Source organism: Symphalangus syndactylus, chromosome 4 (assembly GCF_028878055.3).
Source record: "Symphalangus syndactylus isolate Jambi chromosome 4, NHGRI_mSymSyn1-v2.1_pri, whole genome shotgun sequence".
Lineage (NCBI taxonomy): Eukaryota > Metazoa > Chordata > Mammalia > Primates > Hylobatidae > Symphalangus > Symphalangus syndactylus.
In genome coordinates, this window is record NC_072426.2 from 76,006,911 (window position 1) to 76,029,227 (window position 22,317).

Here is a 22,317-nt window from a genome sequence, read left to right on the forward strand (position 1 = left end):
ACAACATGCTATCGTGGGAACAAACCCATTCCTGAGAGAACTGATCAAGTTTCATGAGCGTGAGAACTCACTACTGTGAGAACAGCGCCAAGCCACTCGCAAAAACAGATCCCCCATGAACCAAATGCCTCCCATTAAGTTTCGCCTCTTAAAGGTTCCACCTCCCAGTGTTGTTACATTAGCAATTAAGTTTTTGTTTTTGTTTTTGTTTTTTTGTTTTTTCAGACAAGGTCTCACTATGTTGTCCAGGCTGGACTCAAACTCCTGGGCTCAAGCAATCCTCCTGCCTCAGCAGCCTTAGGAGCTGGGGCTATGGCAGTTAAATTTTAACATGAGTTTCTGTGGGGACAAATCATATCCAAACCATAGCACATTGTGCTCAAGATACTGGCAATGCAGTTCATGGTTTAAAAAACATTATGGGAAGGAGTAGAGACTGTGCATATAATAAAGTATGTATAGTGAAGCAGGGTGTGGCATGCTCTCTACTTCAGCATAAATGCTGTACTGAAGATTGCAGGATTTGTTTAATATGATTTTGCATATTTGACTAATATGTGAAAATCAATTGTATTTCTATTTAAATTGAAATTAAAACATTTATAATGGGCCAGGCATGCTGGCTTATGCCTGTAATCCCAGCATTTGGGAGGCCGAGTTGGGCAGATCGCCTGAGCTCAGGAGTTCACGACCACCCTGGGCAACATGGTGAAACCCTGTCTCTACTAAAATACAAAAAAATTAGCCAGGCATGGTGGTGTGCACCTGTAGTCCCAGCTACTCAGGAAGCCGAGGCATGAGAATAGCTTATGCCCGGGAGGCAGAGGTTGCAGTGAGCAGAGATCCCACCATTGAACTCTAGCTTGGGCTACAGAGTGAGACTCCATCTTGAAAAAAAAAAATTAGTGACTTAGAAAAATATTTAATACTTGAAAATAAATCTGATGAAAGATGTACAAAATGTGTACATTGAAAACAGCAAGGCCGGGCACAGTGGCTCACGCTGTGGATCACCTGAGGTCAGGAGTACAAGACAAGCCTGGCCAACATGGTGAAATCCTGTCTCTACTGAAAATACAAAATTAGCCAGGTATGGTGGCACATGCCTGTAATCCCAGCTACTTGGGAGGCTGAGGCATGAGAATCACTTGAACCTGGGAAGCAGAGGTTGCAGTGAGCTGAGATTGTGCCACTGCACTCCAGCCTGGGCAACAAGAGTGAAACTCCATCTCAAGAAAAGAAAAAAAAGAAAATAGAAAATCATTGCTGAGAGAAGAGACCTCCATAAATGGGGAGATAAATCATGAGTTCCATAGTGTTGAGATGTTTGCTCTCCTCAAATTGACCTATAGATGTAATGCAATAGAATCTCAGTAGTCTAAAAATAATTTAGAAATTGGCAGGCTGATTCTGAAATTTTATAGAAATGCAAAGGAGCTAGAATAACCAAAATACGTTTTAAACAATAATGTAGAAAACTTATGCTACCTCATTTCGGATCTACTATTAGGCAATCAAGGCAATGTGGCATCAATGTGAAGATAGACATATAAGTTAATAGAACATAATAGAGTCCAGATACATACATACATACATACATACACACACACACACACATATATATATATATATGGTTAATTGATTTTGACAAGTATACCAAGCTAATTCAATGTATCCGGTTGGTCCAAAGGTAATTCTGGTTTTTGTGATTACTTAAAAGTAATGGCAAAATCCACAACTACCTTTGCACCAACCTAATAGAATGGATAGTCTTTTCAGCAAGTGGTGCTGGAACAACTGGATATCCCTATGGAAAATAAAAAAATACCATTGAACTTCTAGTCTCCTGTTTGGCATGTAAGGAGATTAAAAGTGACTACTCCATCTTAAGTAAAAAGCTGATCAATTGGAAAACTCAACAAGTCTTAGATTCATAAGAGAGGTCACAGGGCAAACAGGTGACCCTGTTTAGAGAGACAGATGGACACAGAGAATTACAATTTACTGGAGTAAAACCCTGCACAAGAACCAGTGCTGGGGTAGGAAAACCTAAACTATAATTGACAAATTGCTGGAGGCTCAGTGTGGACAAGTCTGAGTTAAAACTCCAGGGACACCCAGTCACTGGGGATGGGGGGCACACTTTCATGAGTTCAGTTCTACCAGGCTCTCATACTCAACACTAGAGAAAAATCTCCTTGTGTTTCTGGCAAGGGGAGAAGGAAAGAAACTATTTTGAAATACACAAGAGCCATTCTGTTCCTATACATTTATTTATTTATTTAAGACAGAGTCCCACTCTGTCACCTAGGCTGGAGTGCAGTGGTGTGATCTCGGCTCACTGCAACCTCTGTCTCCTGGGTTCAAGTGATTCTCCTGCCTCAGCCTCCCAAGTAGCTGGGATTACAGGCACACACCACCATGTCTGGTTTTTGTAGAGACGGGGTTTCACCATGTTGGCCACGCTGGTCTTGAACTCCTGACCACAAGTAATCTGCCCACCTCGGCCTCCCAAAATGCTGGGATTGCAGGCAAGAACCATCATGCCCAGCTGCCATTCTGTTCTTCTTAACATTGCCTGCCCTCAGGGGAAACTATTTTACCAGAGCCTAACCTTGGGTTCTATGAGAGCCTAACTAACCTTGGGAAGAGAAACACCCAACTCCAACCCACTCCAATCATCATGTCCCACCTAAGGAGGGAAGGTGCTGAAGTATTTGTGAAGTTCACAGTCCAGAGGCACAGGCTCACCAAAGGACTGAAACCTAATCATAGGTCTATAGAATGCTTCTCCTCTCTCCACGCCTTACCACCACAGAACTAAAGGCCTATTTACCACCAGTCCTTTTACTCAGTACAACACACCTGGTGATCAAGAAAAAATTACAAGCCATACTAAAAGAAAACACAGTTTGAAGAGACAAAACAAACATTAGAACTAGACTAGGCAGAGATGTTGGAATTATCAGATTAGGAATTTCAAACTACTAGGATTCATATGCTAAGGGATCTAACGGGTAAAGTAGACAGCATACAAGAACAGATGAACAATGTAAGCAGAGAGATGGAAGGTATAAGAAAACAAAAACAAAAAGAAAATCTAGAGATCAAAAACACTGTAACAGAAATTAGGAACAAATTTGATGGGCTTACTAGCAGGCTGGACACACCTGACAAAAGAATCTCTGAGCTTGAAAACATCCCAGTAGAAATCTGAAACTGAAAACAAAAAGAGACTAAAAAAAAACCAAAACGCCGGGCGCGGTGGCTCAAGCCTGTAATCCTAGCACTTTGGGAGGCCGAGGCGGGCGGATCATGAGGTCAGGAGATCGAGACCATCCTGGCTAACACGGTGAAACCCCGTCTCTACTAAAAATACAAAAAATTAGCCGGGCGTGTTGGCGGGCGCCTGTAGTCCCAGCTACTCGGGAGGCTGAGGCAGGAGAATGGCGTGAACCCGGGAGCCGGAGCTTGCAGTGAGCCGAGATCGCGCCACTGCACTCCAGCCTGGGCAACAGAGCGAGACTCCGTCTCAAAAAAAAAACAAAAAAAAAACAAAACACGGAATATTCAAGAACTGTGAGAAAACCACAAAAGGTATAACATATACATAATGGTAATACCAGAAGGAGAAGAAATAGAGCTAGGAACAGAAGAAATATTTAAAACAATAATGACTGAGAATTTCCCCCAAATTAATGTCAGATACCAAACCGCAGATCCAGGAAGCACAGAGAACAACAAGCAGGATGAATACCAAAACAAAACAAAATGAAAAATACCTTGGCATACCATATTTAAATTACAGAAAATTCAAAGATGGGCCAGGCATGGTGGCTCATGCCTGTAATCCCAGCACTTTGGGGGCGCCAAGGTGGGTGGATCACCTGAGGTCAGGAGTTTGAAACCAGCCTGGCCAACATGGTGAAACCCCATCTCTAATAAAAATACAAAAATTAGCCAGGCGTGCTGGCTCACGCTTGTAAATCCCAGCTATTCGGAGGGCTGAGGTATGAGAATAACTTGAACCTGGGAGGCAGAGGTTGCAGTGAGCCGAGATCGTCCCACTGCACTCCAACCTAAGCAACACAGCAAGACTCCATCTGAAAAAAAGGAAAAAAAAGTAAATGGATGGAAAAAGATGTACCATGCTAACACCAATCAAAAGAAAACAGGAGTCGCTATATTAGTTTCAGACAAAGCAGACATCACAGCAAGGAAAGTTTTCAGGGATAAAGAAGGGCACTACATAATGATAAAGGGGACAATTCTCCAAGAAGACATAACCATCTTTAACATACTTGCACATAACAAGAGTCAAACTACATGAAGTAAAACTAACAGAACTGCAATGAGAAGTGATTAATCCATTATTATAGTTAGAGACTTTAACACCAATCCATCAGAAATAGACAGGTTCAGCAAGCAGAAAATCAGTAAGGACATGGTTGAATTCAACAACACCATCAATTCACTGGACACAAGGGCAACTATTGACTACTTCGTCCGGCAACAGCAGATTACACATTTTTCTCAAGTTCACATAAAACACTCACCAAGATAGATTCTGGGCCATAAAACAGTATCTTAACAAAATTTTAAAAACAGAAGTCATACAATGCCTGCTTTCTGACCATAATGAAATTAAACAAAAAATTAATAACAAAGATAGCTGGAAAAATCCCAAAATACTTGGAAATTAACACATTTCTAAGTAACACAAGGGTCAGATAATTCTTCAAGACAAAATTTTAAAATATTTTGAACTAAATGAAAATGAAAACACAACTTATCAAAATGTGTGAGATGCAGTAAAAGTAGTGCTTAAAGAGAAATAAATAGCATTGAACGCATATATTAGAAAAGGAGAAAACTCTATAATCATTAAGCTTGTATCTTAGGAAAGTAGAAAGAGCATTAATTAAAGAGTAAAATTAAATCCAAAGTAAGCAGAAGACAAAAAATAATTACAGCAGAAATCAAGGAAATGAAAAACGAGAAATCAATAGAGAAAATCAATGAAACCAAAAGCTAATGCTTTGAAAAGTTCGATAAGGCTGGGCGTGGTGGCTCACACCTATAATCCTAGCACTTTGGGAGGCTGAGGCGGGCAGATCACTTGAGGTCAGGAGTTTGAGACTAGCCTGGCCAACATGGTGAAACCTTGTCTCTACTAAAAATACAAAAATTAGCTGGGCATGGTGGCAGATGCCTGTAATATCAGCTACTCAGGAGGCTGAGGCAGGAGAATCACATGAACCCAGGAGGCAGAGGTTGCAGTGCGCCAAGATCACATCATTGCACTCCAGCCTGGGTGACAGAGTGAGACTCCGTCTCAAAAAAAAAAAAAAAAAAAAAAAAATTCAATAAAATTGATAAGCTTCTAGTCAAGTTAAGAAAAAAAAAGGAACACACATTATTAATGTCAAAAATGACATATTTCATATTTCATGGACATTAAAGGATAACAATGAATGCTATGAACAACTCTATGCCCATAAATTTGATAACATTCATGCAATGGACCAATTCCTTAAAAGACACAATCTGCCAAAACTCATACAAGAGGAAATAGATAATCTAAATAGGCCTATATTTATTTTTAAAATTGAATCAATAGTTGGTAACTTTCCAAAACAGAAAGCACCAGGCTCAGATGGGTTTAGAGGTGAATTCAACAAAACATTTAAAGTGGAAATTACACCGATTTTCTACAATCTCTTTCAGAAGATAGAAGCAAAGGGAATACTTCCCAATTCATTCTGAGGCCAGTATACCTTAATGCCAAAACTAGACAAAGACATTTATTTACGAGAAAACGACAGATCAATATCTCTCATGAACATAGATGCAAAAATCCTCAACAATGAGATCCTTGGTGGTCTGTGGTTCCGGAGCTTCCTCAGGATGTCAGTGGACTGGCTGAGGGGCAAGGTGGAAGTCAATTAAGAGATTATCCAGCGGCTCCTTGAGGAGAATGACCAACTGATCCGCTGTATTGTGGAGTATCAGAACAAGGGCCGAGCGAACGAGTGCATCCAGTGCCAGCTTGTGTTACATAGAAATCTCATTTATTTGGCTACCATCGCAGATGCCAGCCCAACCAGTACTTCAACAGCAATGGAATAATCTTTCATTTTTTTTTTTTTTTTTTTTTTTTTTGAGACGGAGTCCCGCTGTGTCCCCCAGGCTGGAATGCAGTGGCGCGATCTCAGCTCACTGCAAGCTCCGTCTCCTGGGTTCACGCCATTCTCCTGCCTCAGCCTCCCGAGTAGCTGGGACTACAGGCGCCCACCAACATGCCCGGCTAATTTTTTGTAGTTTTTAGTAGAAACGGGGTTTCACCGTGTTAGCCAAGATGGTCTCGATCTCCTGACCTCGTGATCCGCCCGTCTCGGCCTCCCAAAGTGCTGGGATTACAGGCGTGAGCCACCGCGCCCGGCTGCAATGGAATAATCTTTCAAAAGCAATGGAATAATCTTCCAGTTGGCTGTTGTGAGTAGTAATTGAATGTAATCCATCTCTTACAAAATGGAGACAGGATCTTTACCAACTTACCTGCTTAAAACATGAATGACACTTCTGTGGCTCTTTTTAAAAATGTGAAAATGTGGGCAGGGCGCAGTGGCTCACGCCTGTAATCCCAGCACTTTGGGAGGCCGAGGTGGGTGGATCATGAGACCATCATGGCCAATACGGTGAAACCCTGTCTCTACTAAAAACACAAAAAATTAGCCGGGCGTGGTGGCGGGCGCCTGTAGTCCCAGCTACTCAGAAGGCTGAGGCAGGAGAATGGTGTGAACCCAGGAGGCAGAGCTTGCAGTGAGTTGAGATCGCGCCCCTGCACTCCAGCCTGGGCGACAGAGTGAGACTCTGTATCGGAAAAAAAAAAAAAAGTGAAAATGTGAAGAAAGCTACCAACTTAACTGTATTCTCAATGTAAATATTTTTAAAATAATTAAGCAAATCCCTCAGTAAGTTGGGACCAGATGTCCTCTTTCCTGAACTTGGAGCATATTTGGATAACTAAGACATCACTGGGATGTTCAAGCCTACTTTTTAGTTTCAACCTGAAGAGGAAACTGAGTAGGTGTTGGGCAGGAATTGGTGAGACCCCTTGACTTGAGACCTTGCTAAATGGACATGTATCTGCTTGCTCCTTCCTAACAGTTGTAAATGTGGTCCCCCTGACTGTTGTTTTCAGATTGCTTTGAAATAAAGCTTAATTTTCTACAAAAGACAAAAACAATCCTCAACAAAATATTAGCAACTTGAATGCAAAATGTATTAAAAAATTATACACTGCAAGCAAATGGAATTTATCCCAGGTATGCAAGACTGGTTCAATATTTGAAAATCAATGTAATCCATCACATCAACAAGCCAAAGAAGAAAAATCACGACTGGGCACGGTGGCTCACTCCTGTAATCCCAGCACCTTGGGAGGATGAGGTGGGCAGATCACAAGGCCAGGAGTTCAAGACCAGCCTGGCTAACATGGCAAAACCCCGTCTCTACTAAAAATACAAAAATTAGCTGGGCATGGTGGTGCGCACCTGTAGTCCCAGCTACTCAGGAGGCTGAGGCAGGAGAATCATTTGAACCCAGGAGGTGGAGGTTGCAGTGAGCCAAGATCACGCCACTATACTCCAGCCTAGGCAACAGAGCAAGACTCTGTCTCAAAAAAAAAAAAAAAAAAAAGAAAAGAAAAGAAAAAGAAAAATCAGATCAATAGATGCAGAAAAAGCACTTGACAAAATCTAACAGAAATTAATGAAGTTCTTTATCAACTTGAAAAAGAACATCTACAAAAATCCTACAGCTAACTTCATACTTAGAGGTATGAAACTAGAAGCTTTCCTGCTAAAATCAGGAACAAGGAATGGAAGTCTCCTCTGACTACTCCTTTTTCAATACTCTAGTGGAAGTCCTAGCTAATGCAAAAAGACAAGACTTAGGTAATAAAAAAATATACTGATTGAGAAGAAAGAAATAAAACTGTTTTTGTTCACAGATGACACAATTATCCATGTAGAAAATCCAATAGCATCGCCCAAATAACTGGAACTAATAAGTAATTTTACAAAGGTTGCAGGATACAATGTTAATACACAAAAGTCCATTGTTTTTCTATTACCAGCAACAAACAAGTGAAATTTGTTTTGATGTTGTTGTTGCTGTTGTTGTTGTTTGAGTCTGAGTTTTGCTCTTGTCTCCCGGGCTGGAGTGCAGTGGCGCAATCTCAGCTCACTGCAAACTCCACCTCCTGGGTTCAAGCAATTCTCCTGCCTCAGCCTGCCGAGTAGCTGGGATTACAGGCGCCCGCCACTACGGCCAGCTAATTTTTGTATTTTCAGTAGAGACAGGGTTTCATCATAGTGGCCAGGCTGGTCTCAAACTCCTGACCTCAGGTGATCCACTCACCTCAGCCTCCCAAAGTGCGGGGATTATAGGCATAAGCCACCGTGCCCAGCCTTTTTTTTTTTTTTTTTTTTTGAAATTTGAAATTAAAACATATTATGTAGTAACATTTACATTAGCACCCCCAAAAGTAAAATATTTAGGTACAAATCTAAGAAAACGTGTACCAGTCTTATGGGAAGAAAACTACAAAACTCTCATGAAAGATACCAAAGAGAAACTAAATAAATGGAGAGATATTCCATATTTACCAACAGGAAGACTCAATATTGTCATGATGTCAGTTCTTTACAACTTCACTTAAAGAGTTAATGCAATCCCCCATCAAAATATCAGCAAATTATTTTGTGAATATCAACAAACTGATTCTAATATTTATATAGCAAAGCAAAAGACCTACAATAGCCAACATAATATTGAAGGAGAGAACAAAGTTAGGAGGACTGACTGTCTCCAAATTCAAGACTTACTACAAAACTACAGTAATCAAGAATGTAGTATTAAATTAGCCAGGCGTGATGGTGCATGTCTGTAGTCCTGCTTGCTACTCGGGAGGCTGAGGTGGGAGGATCACCTGAGAACAGGAGGTCAAGGCTGCAGTGATCATGCCACTGCACTCCAGCCTGAGCAACAGAGTGAGCCCTTGTCTCTTTTTTTTTTTTTTTTTTTTTTTTGAGACGGAGTCTCGCTCTGTCACCCAGGCTGGAGTGCAGTGGTGCAATCTCGGCTCACTGCAAGCTCCGCCTCCCGGGTTCACGCCATTCTCCTGCCTCAGCCTCTCCGAGTAGCTGGGACTACAGGCGCCCGCCACCACGCCCGGCTAATTTTTTGTATTTTTAGTAGAGACGGGGTTTCACCGTGGTCTCGATCTCCTGACCTCGTGATCCGCCTGCCTCAGCCTCCCAAAGTGCTGGGATTACAAGCGTGAGCCACCGCGCCCGGTGAGCCCTTGTCTCTTAAAAAAATTTTTTTTAATTAAAATTAAACAAATATTAAATAAAATGAAAAAGTAAAGAGTGTGTGGTATTGACAAAATGATAGGCAAATAGATCACTGGAACAAAGTAGAAAGCCCAGAAATAGACCCACATAAATACAGTCAATTGATCTTTGGCAAAGGAGCAAAGGCGATACAATAGAACAAAGATATCTTTTCAAAAAATCCTACTGGAATAACTAGACATCCACATCCAAAAAAAAAAAATGTTTCTAGACACAGACTTTACACCCTTCACAAAAATTAACTCAAAAAGGATCATAGACCTGAATGTAAAATGCAAAACTATGTAACTCCTAGACAATAACATAGGAGAAAATCTAGATGACTGAGGGTTTTATGATGACTTTTTAGATACAACACCAAAGACATGATCCATGAAAATAAGAATTGATAAGCTGGACTTCATTAAAATTAAAATTTTCTGCTCTGAAAAAGACATGCCAAGAGAAAGAAAAGACAAGCTACACACCAGAAGGAAATACTTGCAAAACACTTAACTGATAAAGGACTGTTATTCAAAATACACAGAGAATGCTTAAAACTCAGCAATAAGAAAACAAACAGCCCAATTTAAAAATGGGCAAAAGACCTGAACAGATGCCTCACCAAAGAAGTTACACAGATGGCAAATAAGCATATGAAAAGATGCTCCCCATCACATGTCACCAGGGAAATGCAAATTAAAACAATAATGAGATACCACTGCACACCTATTAGAATGACCAAAGTTCAGAACACTGACAACACCAAATGCTGGTGAGGATGTGGAGTAATAGGAACTCTCATTCATTGCTGGTGGGAATGCAAAATGGTACAGCCAGTATGAAAGGCAGTTTGGCAGTTTCTTATAAAACTAAGCATTCTCTTACCATATGATGCAGCAATCACACCCCTTGGTATTTACCCAAAGGAGTTGAAAACTTATGTCCACACAAAAACCTGCACACAAATGTTTATAGCAGCTTTATTTTTAGTTGTCAAAACATGGAGGCAGTGAAGATGTCCTCAGTAGGTAAATGGGTAAATAGACTGTGGTATATCCAGAGAGTGGAATATTATTCAGTGCTAACAAGAAAGGAGCTAGCTGGCCAGGCGCAGTGGCTCACACCTGTAATTCCAACACTTTGGGGGGCCAGGGCAGGCAGATTACTTGAGGTCAGGAGTTTGTGACCAGCCTGGCTGGCCAACATGGTAAAACCCCATCTCTACTAAATATACAAAAATTACCCAGGCATAGTGGTGCGCACCTGTAATCCCAGCTACTCGGGAGGCTGAGGCACAAGAATCACTTGAACCTGGGAGGCGGAGGTTGCAGTGAGCTGAGATTGCACCACTGCACTCCAGCCTGGGCAACACAGTGAGACTCCATCTCAAAAAAAAAAAAAAAAAAAAAAAAGAAACGAACTATCAATCCATGAAAATATATGGAGGAAACGTAAATGCATGTGAAGTGAAAGAAGGCAATTTGAAAAGGTCACATCCTATGTGATTTCATCTATATGACATTCTTGAAAAGGCAAACTCTCGAGACAGTAAATAGATCAGTGGTTTCCAGAAGGCAGAAGGAAGGGATGGATGAACAGGCAGACCAGAGGATTTTTAGGCCAATGCAACTATTCTGTGCTATAATGGTGGATCCATGTCATTACACATTTGTCCAAACCTACAGGGTGGGCAACACCAACAGTGAGCCCTAAAGTAATCTATGGATTTTGTGTCAATGTAGGTTGATCACATGTGACAAATGTACCACTCTGGTTGATGCTGATAATGGGGGAAGCCATGCGTGCCTGAGGGCAGAGGGTATATGAGATATCTTTCTACCTTCCTCTTAGTTTTGCTGTGAATCTAAAACTGCTCTTTTAAAAAGTCTAAAAAAGAAAAGAAAAAACAGGCCAGACGTGGTGGCTCACCCCTGTTATCCCAGCACTTTGGGAGGCCGGGGTGGGAGGATCACCTGAGCCCAGGAGTTCAAGACCAGCCTGGGCAACATAGCAAGACCCTATCTCTATATTATTTTTTAAAATAAAAAATAAAATTCAAATTAAAAAAAAAAGCAATAAAAACAACCTCAACCCTTTTCTTACACCATATACTAAATTAACTTGATGATGGACCTATGTATAAATGCTAAAACTATCAAATTTCCAGAAAAATCTCTCTCTTTTTAGAGACAGGGTCACCCAGGCTGGAGGGCAGAGGTAAGATCATACTCACAGTAGCATCAAACTCCTGGGCTCAAATGATCCTCCTGCTTCAGCCTCCCAAGTTGCTGGGACTACAGGTGCACAGAAGATCTATTCTTACTTGGAGTAGGCAAAGATTTTTTAGATAGAACAAAAATATCAACCTACAAAAGAAAGGAATTGATAAATTGTACTTTATCAAAATTAAGATCTTCTATTCCTTCAAGGCCATTGAAAATAAAATGGCAACCCACTGAGGAGGAAAAATATTAATATTTGCAATACATGTATCTGACAAAGACCATGTTTCCAGAGTATATGAAGGACTCTTACACTCAATAATGAGAAGGCAAAAAAAAAAAACCCAAAAAAAAACCCTTTATTTGCTTTTGATTTTTGAGAAAGGGTCTTGCTCTATTGCCCAGGCTGGAGTGCAGTGGCACAATCATAGCTAATTGCAGCCTCAAACTCCCAGCCTCAAGCGATCCTCCCACCTCAGCCTCACAAAGTATTGGGATTAATGGTGTATGCCACTGTGTCTGGCCCCACCTAATTTAAACAAGGGCAAAAGATTTCAACTGACATTTTACAAAAGAAAAAATAGGAATGGCCAGTAAGTCCATGGAACGATGCTCAAGTATCATTAGTCATCAGAGATGACTAATGATAGTCATCAGATAAAAGTACATTAAAGCACAATGAAAACTGTCCATACTCACCAGAATGGCTAAAACTAAAAAGACTGACCAAACCAAATGTTGGTCAGGATGTGAAGTAACAAAAACTCTCGTAAATGGCTCGTGGGAATGTAAAATATGGAACAAGCAATTTGGAAAACAACTCAGCAGTTTCTGTTGTAAAGTTAAGAATATGAGCCAGGCACGGTGGCTCACCCCTGTAATCCCAGCACTTTGGGAGGCCAAGGCAGGGGGATTACTTGAGGTCAGGAGTTCCAAATCAGCCTGGCCAACATAGTGAAATCCCATCTCTACTAAAAACACAAATATTAGCCAGGGAAAAATACAAAAAAATAGGCTGCACCTGTAGTCCCAGCTACTCGGGAGGCTGGGGAAAGAGAATCTCTTGAGCCTGGGAGGTAGAGGTTGGAGTGAGCCGAGATCGCGCCACTGCACTCCAGCCTGGGCGACAGCAAGACTCTGTCTCAAAAAAAAAAAAAAAAAAAAAAAAAAGAGAATAAGCTTATAGTATGATCCAGCAATTCCACTCCCAGGCATTTGCCCAAGAACAATAAAAACATATGTTCACAGAGACTTTTACATAAATAGTCCTAGCAGCTTCATGTATAATAGCCAATAACTGTAAACAACTCACATATCTCCTGACTGGTGAATAGATACACAAATTGTGGTATAGACAATGGAATGCTACTCAACAACACAACATAAAACATTGATGCAGGCCGGGTGCAGTGGCTCACGCCTGTAATCCCAGCACTTTGGAAGGCTGAGGAGGGAGGATCACGAGGTCAGGAGATCGAGACCATCCTGGTTAACACGGTGAAACCCCGTCTGTACCAAAAAAATACAAAAAATTAGCTGGGCGTGGTGGCTGGTGCCTGTAGTCCCAGCTACTCGGGAGGCTGAGGCAGGAGAAAGGTGTGAACCCAGGAGGCAGAGCTTGCAGTGAGCCGAGATCGAGCCACTGTACTCCAGCCTGGGCGACAGAGCGAGATTCCGTCTCAAAACAAACAAACAAACAAAAAAAAACACTGATGCAAAAAACCACATAGAACAGTCTTAAAAATTTGCTGCATAAAAGCGGCAAGACACAAATGAGTACATACTATAGGATTACATTTAAAAGAAATTCTAGAAAAAGCCAAACTAATCTATAATATAGTTGCTGCCTGGGTTGTGGGGGAGTTGAGATTTTCTGCAAAAGGACATGAGAGAACTTTCTGGAGTAATAGAAATATTTTTTTTTTTTTTTTTTTAGCCCAAAAGTGAAAATATTGATTGATTTTATTTTATTATCATTATTTTTTAGAGATGAGGTCTGACTCTGTCACCCAGGCTGGAATGCAGTGGCACCATCATGGCTTACTGTAGCCTCAACTTCCCAGGCTCAAGCCATCCTATCACCTCAGCCTCCCAAGTAGCTGGGACTACAGGCACATGCCACAATGCCCAGTTAACTTTTTGTATTTTGTAGAGACAGGGTTTCACCATGTTGCCCAGGCTGGTCTTGAACTCCTGAACTCAGGCCATCTGCCCACCTGGCATGTGCCACACTGCATCTGGCCTCGAAAGATTCTACATGTTGATTGTAAAGACGAATACACAAATGTACAAATGTGTCAAAACTCATCGATTTGCACACTTTAATTGGGTTCATTTTCTTTGTAAGTTGATTTAAGGAAAGATCAGGTCTTGTCTTCCTTCTACTATATGGTTAGCTATGGGGAAAGCTCTACTCCTGAAGCAATGAGCCTTAGGAAGTGGCTGTGATTGCTCAGCTCTGACTGTGATTAGATTTTATTAGGGTGAAATTGTAGGGAAATTGATCTGATTGTAGATCTAAGCTACATTTGTCTTTTTTTTTTTTTTTTTTTTTTTTTTTTTAGACAGACTCTTGCTCTGTTGCCCAGGCTGGAGTACAGTGGTATAATCTTGGCTCATTGCAACCTCTGCCTCCTGGGTTCAAGCGATTCTCCTGCCTCAGCCTCCTGAGTAGCTGGGATTACAGGTGCCATGCCTGGGTAACTTTTGTATTTTTACAGGGGTTTCACCATGTTGGCCAGGCTGGTCTCCAGCTCCTGGCCTCAAGAGAGCCACCCACCTCGGCCTCCCAAAGTGCTGGGATTACAGGCGTGAGCCAGCATGCCCAGCTAAGCTACACTTTTCATTATCAATAATAAAAGAGGTACCTTTGGAAGTACTATATAACTTGCTGATCCAGACATTTATTTCTGTCCAGATCCCTCACTCTCCTCACCCATGCTAGAATGTAAGCTCCACAAGAGCAAGACTTTTCATTTACTTTTGTTCATAGCACATAGTACGTGTCAAAAAGATATGATAGATGCCTATCTGTCATCTTCTGTGTCTTACTTCTCATTTCACTCCAAACTTAGAAGGGAAAGATGGCATTGTTATTTGTCTCCTAAAATTCCAACACTTTTTTTTTTTTGAGGCAGATTCTCACTCTGTCACCCAGGCTGGAGTGCAGCGGCGTGATCTCGGCTCACTGCAAGCTCCACCTCCCAGGTTCATGTCATTCTCCTGCCTCAGCCTCCCAAGTAGCTGGGACTACAGGCGCCCGCCACCACGCCTGGCTAATTTTTTGTATTTTTAGCAGAGACGGGGTTTCACCGTGTTAGCCAGGATGGTCTCGATCTTCTGACCTCATGATCCACCCGCCTCAGCCTCCCAAAGTGCTGGGATTACAGGCATGAGCCACCGTGCCAGGCCAACACTCTTCTCTTACAGATAGTAACAACAGCCTAACAATAAACCATAAATCAGCCAACATCTACTGGGTACTTATTATGTGTCAGTTTTACACAATGTGTAAAAATGTGTATGTACATTTTATTTTTCAGTCCTCATAATGACCTAATGAAATGGGTACTACTGAGATTTCCATTTTGGAAATGACAAAACCAAGGCTCAGATAGGTTAAGCGACTCTCCCATGGTCACACACTTAGTAGGTGGAGAACTAAATTTTGATTCCAAGTAAGCGAATCCAAAAATGATGGCCCTACACACTACTGCTTCCATTCTTCCCTGGCTCCAGTCCATTGTCCTCACAACAGCCTGAGCAAGATATATGTTTAAAATCAACATCTGGGGCTGGGCGCGGTGGCTCACACCTATAATCCCAGCACTTGGGAGGCTGAGGCTGGCAGATCAGTTGAGGTCAGGAGTCTGAGTTCAGCCTGGGCGACATGGTGAAATCCCATCTCTCCTGAAAATATGAAAATTAGCCGGGTGTGGTGGCAGGTGCCTGTAATCCCAGCTACTTGGGAGGCTGTAGCAGGAGAATTGCTTAAGCCCAGGAGGTGGAGTTTGCAGTGGGCTAAGATTGCGCCACTGCACTCTAGCCTGGGTGACAGAATGAGACTCCATGTCAAAATAAGTAAATAAAAATAAAATCAACATCTGCTTATAAAGCCCTGCACAACCTGCCCCTGCCATCCTTTCCAATGTCATGACGGAGCAATTTCCCCCTCACTTACCTCACTGAAAACCATCCTGATCTTACTTTGGGTTCGTCACATGATTTCCTGCCTCAGGACCTTGGCACATGCTGTTTTCTTTGCACAGATCCCTCCCTCAGCCTGACATAACTCATTCCTCAGGCTCTGTTAAAATACTACATTTTTGGAGAGGCTTCCCTGACCCCTCTTTTCCAAATCCAAACAGACCTATTACTCTCTTTCATTTTAACCTGGGTTTTACAGCCACAGCACTTGTCACAATTTGAAGTTATCTTCCTATTTCTGGGTATAACTGGTATATCCTGCTTCACCAGATGAAGTGAAACTAATTCATACTGCCTTCTTCAAGTCAGAACTGGCTCTCGTTTCCACTTGCCACATTTCCAGGAAGCTCGTTACCTCTCTTGAGTTTCTCTCCTTCTATCACATTGCCCCAAAACTTCAGGGATTTACTTAGCTTGAAGGAGTCAATTCTGATCTCAAATACTTTGACAAGTATAAGATAGAGGCTCTGATCAGTTTACAAGTTTACTGTTTTCATTTTGTTCTGTTTTGTTTTTAACTGTTATTGCTCCTCATGTTGTTAAAAACTGGCCCCGGCCAGTCCCAGTGGCTCACACCCATAATCTCAGCACTTTGGGAGGCTGAGGCAGGAGGATCGCTTGAGCCCAGGAGTTTGAGATCAGACTGGGCAACATAGTGAACCGCCCCCCATGTCTCTATAAAACATAGAACAGTTAGCTAGGCATGCTGGCACATGCTTGTAGTCTTAGCTGTGTGGGAGGTGAGAGGAGAGAGGGTCGCTTGAGTTCAGGAGGTCAAGGCTGCAGTGAGCTGTAACTGCACCACCATAGTGAGACTCTGTCTCTAAATTTAAAAAGTAAAATAAATAAAGAAAAATAAAATCGGATGGCTTCGAGAGACCTGCTGGTAGAGAGAACACCTAGGGTCCTGAGGGGAAGCTCGCGAGGAGGGAGGAGGTCTCAGGTTACCCTCCTGCAGCAGATGCTTCGAGGAGAAACAAGGAGTCAGCCAGTAGTTTACAGATGAGCCCTGGGGAGACGGTTAAGGGAGTCGGGAGTCAAGCAGGGATGTGCTCTCTGGAAAAGCTCCCAGGGGGTAGTAGCTTCAGCTGGATCCCACAGCGGACTTGGGTGTCAGTTTACCCCAAACTTATCTACACTCTGAAGTGAAAGGGACAGGGCCACAAAACTGATAGAAAGGAGTCTTAGTGGATCTGAGCAGAACCTGACTGCCAAATGCTACAAAGGGGAATCCTGCAAACTGGAGAGCAGGATGAAGCATGGGGACCTGGACAGTCAAGGTGGGTGTAGAAGGTGGGGGCCAGGGAGATGACCTTCGTCCAATCTGGGGCTAAGCCACCCTTGAGCCTCTCACCCAGACATGGTGAATCCTCTTCGGAAACCACTGCCGACCAGGTCAATATCTTACCTAAGTAGAACTGGAAGTCCCAGGGGATGAGCTCTGGCCCAAAGGTGGCCCAAGAACAGGGGACAGTGTGATAGCCACCATGCCTGGTCTCCATTTGAAAGGTTCTAAAGCACTGCCTCTACTATAAAGCTCTCCTTTCATTTCTTCCCAGTAAGTTCCTTGGCCTCTATCCAAGTGTGCCCACCTCCTCCCTAAGGCTCTGATTACCAGGAAAAATTAGGAAAAGCAGCTTCTGTCAAGCCACACACACACAGATGCCTTTTTCATTCCTTGCCCTCGAGTCATGCATGCCCACTTACCCTCTCATGACCAAGAAGGGCTATCCAAGTGCTTCTTTCCAACACAAAGGCAATTTGCTCCCAAATAATTGAGAATGTCCCTAGAAAGAAACTGTGAAAAACTTTTAAATAGAGGCTCATTTCAGATTTTAAAAGAAAAGAATACCGTTTACTAAGCGTTCACCAGCTGCAAATTGGTCCGCCTGGCTTAAACCTCAGGTCTTCTGCTTTTTTGTAAACCCAGGGCTTCTTGTGATGGGCGTTCAATACATATTTGTTGGATGAATGAATGAGTCACCAACTCCAGAATAAAACTATCAGTAAACTAGGACAAGAGTTTGAGAACTAAAAAATTAACAGAATTATCTCATCATTGTATAAAATGCTGATCATTGGTGGATATGTATGTGTGCATATACATGCAATTTTACAGAAGTTTTCTTCTTTTTAAAGAAGAGCCCCTCGGGCCGGACACCATGGCTCATGCTTGTAATCCCAGCACTTTGGGAGACCAAGGTGGGTGGATCACCTGAGACCAGCCTGGCCAACATGATGAAACCCCAACTCTACTAAAAATATACAAAAATTAGCCAGGCATGGTGGTGGGCTCCTGTAGTCCCAGCTACTTGGGAGGCTGAGGCAGGAGAATCGCTTGAACCCAGGAGGCAGAGGCTGCAGAGCCGAGATAGTGTCACTGCACTCCAGCCTGGGCGACAGAGCGAGACTCCATCTCAAAAAAAAAAAAAAAAAAGCCCCGTCTTTGTATTTTGAAATTTGAAAAAAAGATTTCAGACATTCAAAATGTCATAAAAAGTAATATAAGAAACACCAGGAAACCCACTATAAAGCTTAAGAAATAACACGGCTGGGTGCAGTGGCTCATGTCTGCAATCCCAGCACTTTGGGAGACTGAGGTGGGAGGATCGCTTGAGCAGGAGGTCAAGGCTGTGGTGAGCTATGATTGCACCACTGCACTCCAGCCTGGGCGACAGAGCCAGACCCTGTCTCAAACAAATAAAATAGTAGAAGCCACCTGCGTATGCCTTCTCACTTTCTTTCCCACCCAAAGGAACAATTGTCTTGAGTTAAAGAAACTTCCACAGTCCCGGGAGGGATGGCTCAACATGCTCACCTTTTCCTCTCTAATCACAGGTGATTAAGCCAAGGTGGACACCTGGCACACCTGTGCCAATCAGTTTCTTCCTCCCAGGAATTTACAAATGAGAGCCTCAGCTAATTTGCTGTGATGAGCAAAACTGACAGGTCATGCTAATTTCAGGGCTCAGACTTTTTTCTAGGGGTGTGGCCATCATGAGCCCTGTGCAAGAAGAAGAATGTGAATAATTGGAAGGAAAAAGAAGACAGAGCAGACACACAGAGAAAGGAAAAGGAGGAGAGGAAAAAAAGAGGGAAAGATGCTTGTTTTTTTTTTTTTTTTTTTGCCTTATTTCTAAATCATTTCCCAATTCCCCTCTCCACCCATCTAAAGCCTGCCTGCTTTTGCTATTTCTGATTTGTGAGAGTTCTTTATAACCTTCCCATGACCTCCACTTTTCCTTGAACTAGAATGGATGGATTCTATGATTTTTAACTAAATTATCCTTAAGATATGCTTTCCTCATCAAAAAAAAAATTAATCACTAATTACAAGTGGACAAAGTTCCTAGGATCATATAACTTTTTTATTTTTAAGTTCAGTGGTGCAATCCTAGCTCACTGCAGCCTCAAACACTTGGGCTCAAGTGATGCCCCCGCCTCAGCCTCCTGACTAACTGGGACTACAGGTGTGTGCCATCATACCCAGCTAACTTAAAAAAAAAAAAATTTAGAGGCTGGGCGCCATGGCTCATGCCTGTAATCCCAGCATTTTGGGAGGCCAAAGTGGGAGAATCACTTGAGCACAGGAGCTTGAGACCAGCCTGGGCTACGTAGTAAAACCCCATGTCTACTAAAAATAGAAAAAAATTAACTGGGCATGGTGGTGAGCACGTGTAGTCCCAGCTACTTGGAACCCTGGAGGCAGAGGTTGCAGTGAGCCAAGATCATACCACTGCACTCCAGCCTGGGTGACAGAGGGAGACTCTGTAAAAAAAAAAAAAAAAAAAAATTTTTCTTTTTTTAAGAGATGGGGATCCACACAACCTTGGCCTATCAAAGTGTTTGATTACAGGTGTGAGCCACCACACCTGGCCTTTTTTTTCTTCTACTTTTAGAGTAAGAGTATTGCTTTGTTGCCCAGGCTGGAGTGGAGTGGTATAATCATAGTTCACTGAAGCCTCCAATTCCTGGGATCAAGCAATCTTTCTACCTCAGCCTCCCAAGTAGCTGGGACCACAGGTGTGAGCCATCACCATGCCTGGCTAATTAGAAACATTTTTTTTTTGTAGAGACGGGGTCTCACTGTGTTGCCAGGCTGGTCTGAAACTCCTGCTCTCAGAAGACCCTTCTGCCTTGGACTCCCAAAGTGCTGGGATTATAGGCATGAGCCACCATGCCAGGCCCAAAAAGTGTGTGTGTGTGTGTTTTTTTTCCTGAGAAAGGGTCTCGCTCTGTCACCCAGACTAGAGTACAGTGGCACAATCTTGGCTCACTGCAACCTCCACCTTTCAGGCTCAAGTGATTCTCCTGCCTCAGCCTCCCGAGTAGCTGGGATTACAGGTGCGCACCACTGCCACTGGCTAATTTTTGTATTTTTAGTAGAAACGAGGTTTCACCATGTTGGCCAGGCTACTCTTGAACTTCTGACCTCAAATTATCCACCCGCCTCAACCTCCCAAAGTGCTGGGATTACAGGCATGAGCCATCGTGCCTGGCCACACAGTCTTTATCAAGCTTATAAGGCCAGAGATGTACAGATCCCTGGTTACCTCTTTGACCTCATTGCACCATTCTCCCCATCCCATCTTGGCCTGAAAGCCCCCTGCAGCTGCCATCCCTTGCCATTTCCAGTACACCGTCAGGGCCTCTGCACTTAGAGACTTCAGCCTGGACTGCCCTTCCGCAGGTGGTTGAATGACTAACCTTATGCTGTTCTCTGCTTAAAGGTCCTCTCCACCACTCTGTGGCAGACTGCCACAGTTACTACTTGAGACTGTCACTACGACAGTTACTACTGTTACTACTTGAGACTCTCATTACGTCATTACGAGACTGAACAAAGGGACGAATGTAGAAATGAAAACATAAGACAAAAGAAACTGTTTTAAAGGAAGCGGCCAGGGGAAGAAGAAGAGAGCTCCCTGCTTCTAGTGAGCAAAGACAGCAGCCCCTGGGCTTCTACAGCCCTTCGTATTTATTGGGTAGAAAGAGCAGGGAGGAGGAGGTAATGATTGATGAGCTGCTTAATTGATCACAGGTTCATATTATTACTAACAGGCTTCAGATGTACCTAATCACAAGAAACACTGCAGGTGGGGCGTGACTGCCCTCAGCATTCCTTCTGGGTGGCAGACGAAGTTTGTCGGTCTGCCAACATTCTGCATTTATGAGAAACAGTTGGCTGCTTACTCATATAGCCTCCAGTGATATACTGAGTTGATCACGACCCTCAATCTTTCCGCCTCCAATACCACCCCATTTAAAATATCAGCCACCGGCCACCACTCTCTATTTCCTATCCTGCTCTACTTCTTAGCATTTATCACCTGTGTGGCAGGAGCCAACATAGGTGATGGCTAAAATCTCAGCAACTTGGGGTGCTGAGGAGGGAGGATCCTTTGAGCCCAGGAGTTGGAGGCTGTACTGAATTGTGACCATGCCACTACACTCCAGACTGGGCAACAGGGCAAGACCCCATCTCTAAAAAAAAATGAAAAATAAATATTATCACCTATGTCTATGTCTATATGTAGATTTCTCTTTCTCTTTCTCTCTCTGTATATATATGTTTTGAGACAGAGTCTTGCTCTGTTGCCCAGGCTGGAGTGCAGTGGTGCAATCTCGGCTCACTGCAACCTCTGCCTCTTGAGTTAAAGTGATTCTCCTGCCTCAGCCTCCTGAGTAGCTGGGATTACAGGTGCCTGCCACCATGCGTAGCTAATTATTGTATTTTTAGCAGAGATGGAGTTTCACCGTATTGGCCAGGCTGGTCTCGAACTCCTAGCCTCAAGTGATTGCCCGCCTCTGCCTCCCAAAGTGTTGGGATTACAGGCGTGAGCCACCATGCCCGGCCTCTTTCTGTATATATGTTTGTTTAGTTTGCCCTCCCACCGCCACCCCCCCCCCATTAAATTGTAGGCTCTATGAAAGCAGGGATCTTGTTTATTTTATTCTGTGCTGTATCTGTGGTGACTAGAACAATAAAAGGTACTTAGTAAATATTTATAGCTGGAACAAAGGAAACAGGTATGCTTCAATGGGAGAGAAGAGGTCTGGTGTTGCAGAGGTAGAGTGAATCCCTGTAGGGTCTCTCAGTTCTGCCACTAATCTCTAGCTGAGTGACTCTGCACAGGTTAAGTAACCTCTCTAAACTTCTGTCTTCATCTGTCAAATGGTGATGATAACAGTACCTGTTCACGCCTGTAATCCCAGCACTTTGGGAGGTCTACTAAAAATACAAAAAGTAGCTGGGCGTGGTGGCGTGTGCCTGTAGTCCCAGCTACTTGGGAGGCTGGGGCAGAAGAATCACTTGAACCTGGGAGGCGGAGGTTGCAGTGAACCAAGATCACGCCACTGCACTCCAGCCTGGCAACAGAGCGAGACTCTGTCAAAACAAAACAAAAGCACACAAAAAAACAGTATCTGTGAACTACAGAAAGTTGTTGGGGGTATTAACTGGAGTCCTGGGTTGAGTGAAGTGC